The sequence below is a fragment of the Pteropus vampyrus genome, unplaced genomic scaffold, assembly GCF_000151845.1.
Source record: "Pteropus vampyrus isolate Shadow unplaced genomic scaffold, Pvam_2.0 Scaffold89, whole genome shotgun sequence".
Classification (NCBI taxonomy): Eukaryota; Metazoa; Chordata; class Mammalia; order Chiroptera; family Pteropodidae; genus Pteropus; species Pteropus vampyrus.
In genome coordinates, this window is record NW_011888870.1 from 566912 (window position 1) to 569397 (window position 2486).

Genomic DNA, 2486 nt, shown 5'->3' on the forward strand with positions numbered 1-2486 from the left:
AGAATCTCTCTGGAAATATTTTTCAAATTGTGGTTTACAGTACCTTAAGTTATTAATCTGTTTAAGTCATAAAGGTTAGACATAAAGAATTCCAGTTATTTACAATCATTTCACTAGCAGTGTGCTCTTATGAATACACGAATTAATGAAAATGACTAATGAACTAAAGAAAAGCATATCTTTCTCATATAACATTACTATTCGATGTCATTGTAGAATGATATATGTTTCCTGGGACTCAAAAGTAAAACTGACTTTTAAATTCTTCAATATATACTATTTTAACATCTTATAAGTTTATAGCTCTTTTCTCCAGAAAAGGCTATCATTTTGTAAAACTAAACACACCTCATGTTAAAATTAGAAACTTCTTAATATGGCATAATCCTTAGGCTACTAAAGTGTTAATATGTTGCTTCAGAAATTAACAAAATGGTGACATCACTAATTCTATTCAGAATAAAGACATGTGATTCAATATAAATACCTTTTAATATCATAATTCCCACCAACTCTGGATTTAAGGGGAAAAAAGAACCTTAAAAATGCATACGTAAAGATACATATAGATATAGGAACAAATATAGTTTGCAAATCTAAACATTTAGTGTCCTGCATGGCTGAAAATGCTATATGTTTCATTTCTGTTAAAGTGCAAATGTTACATGTATGCAGTTTTTTACACCTGTTACTTTAAAAAGTCTTTCATACTTGTTATAATGGAAAATTTGTCTGCAGAACCTAGCTAATAGAGGAAATAAAATGATTATAACTGATGTTTACAAAGCCCTTTATATTTCAAAAAGAATTTCACATGCATTATTTCATATACCTCTCACAACAGTCTTGAGGTAGGTACTCCACTCTGCACACAATTAAACAGATCTGAGAAGGTAGGTGATCTGTCCACAGAGAAACAGCTGCTCAGTGGAAAAACCAGGATTAAAATTTAGACCTTTTAAATCCAGTCCTGTCTGCACAAGTTCAATACAAGATTTTAGTATACCACAGGAAGATTCTTTTTAGGGTTAAAACATTGACTACTGTTTTTATATCAAATTTTTAAATACTGCTTTTCAAACATTAAAATAGTATTTATTTTAAGCTATTATGAAGAAGACATTCAGTTGAGAAAAGAAAATGATCAGGTAATGACTATCACCTATTATTTAGCAAGTTCGTTTTTATTAAGTAATCATAAAAAAAAAAGCCATCTGTGTCCTCAAGCAATGATAATGCAATCAAGAACTCAGTCACACTTGATAGCAAACATACGTTTTAAGAGTTTAGAGGATAAAGATATGTTCCATGTCTTTATTCTTCAAAGTAGTAGGGTTTTTATAGTTTAACAACCCTGAAGATTTTTGCCCAACCCTGAAGATCTCTGCCCCATATTTAAGAAAATAGAAAGCAAAAAATCTAAATCCCACATCCTTTATACTGTTACAGAACTAATTTCCAATAAGAAAACAAAACTATACATGTAAGTTAGACAAAATTAAGGCTGAAATTAAACCATTTTCATTTCTCCAAAGTGTTTCAAAGAAACATACAATCGTACGTATTCAATTGCCAAGACATTCCCTAAAGAGAGACTGACCCACCCACCCCACCGCCCAAAAAAATCTATTTCCTGAAACTTTACCTAATTAACCATTCCGACAATTTTGGGAGTCAAGTTTAGTCCATGTTAACTAGAAAATTATTTGTATTCATTCCAGGACTACAATCACAACTAAGCAGCAACTTAAAATCAGCTAAAATTATTTAACCAGAATGATGCAAAATTGAGTACAGAAAATATCAGTGTCATTTTTTTTTTTGCACTCCTAGCAACTATTTTTACTACGACAGAAAAAACTAATCAAAATATAATTCAAAGGTGCCTGCTGAGATATTAAGGAATTTAATAAACCTATTATGAAGGAAGACTACGGCATAGATATCGATAATTAAATTTAGAACACATCTGCAGTGGTTCCTTTATTAAAAAGTTATATGGCAGTTTCCTAAAAAGCGTTACATTAGCAAGAAAGCCAAAATTGTAAAACTCAACAGTAAAAACACGAGTGAAAACATGCGGTGGCTTTTCTTTTCCAAAGGAAGCTGCATTTTTAATCGTTTTTATCATCTGTAGATAGTACACCGTTGCTGGCTACGTAGCCAGTTCTCACAAGGACACGAGGAGAATGGCGATATTGACGTCTGCAGACCGTTCTGAAGCTCTCGCAAAAAAAAAAAAAAAAAAAATCCTCGCCGTGTACATTGCAGCACCAAATTGACAAATGCAACAGACCCACCATGCTTTTCACAGAAAGGGGGCTCACTTCCTGTCTTTGTTTTCTCTGAGAGATTTCATTTAAACTGGAAAAAAAAAAAAAAACCAACCCTCTGCCCGAGCAGCGGCGCCGCGAAGTTAGCGCAGGGCCGAGCGGCGGGCGCGTGTCCACTTCCCAGCGCCCCCCCGAGCGCGCGCGGCCCCTTCC

At 33.7% G+C, this 2486-nt stretch overlaps 1 protein-coding gene across 8 annotated transcripts in view; it reads right to left on the reverse strand.

The window, feature by feature from the left end:
• PDCD4 (programmed cell death 4) overlaps positions 1–2486 on the reverse strand; it is a 28172-nt gene that overhangs the window by 25273 nt on the left and 413 nt on the right. For 2 of the 8 annotated variants that reach the window (XM_023532729.1, XM_023532726.1), the window contains exon 2: positions 833–920. The exons of 4 other annotated variants lie outside the window; for them this stretch is intronic. The gene's annotated coding sequence lies outside the window, so the exon portion shown is untranslated. Of the gene's footprint in view, positions 1–832; positions 926–2486 lie in introns of those variants that run through there. 2 more of the 8 variants (XM_023532727.1, XM_011363749.2) reach the window with 2 other exon arrangements.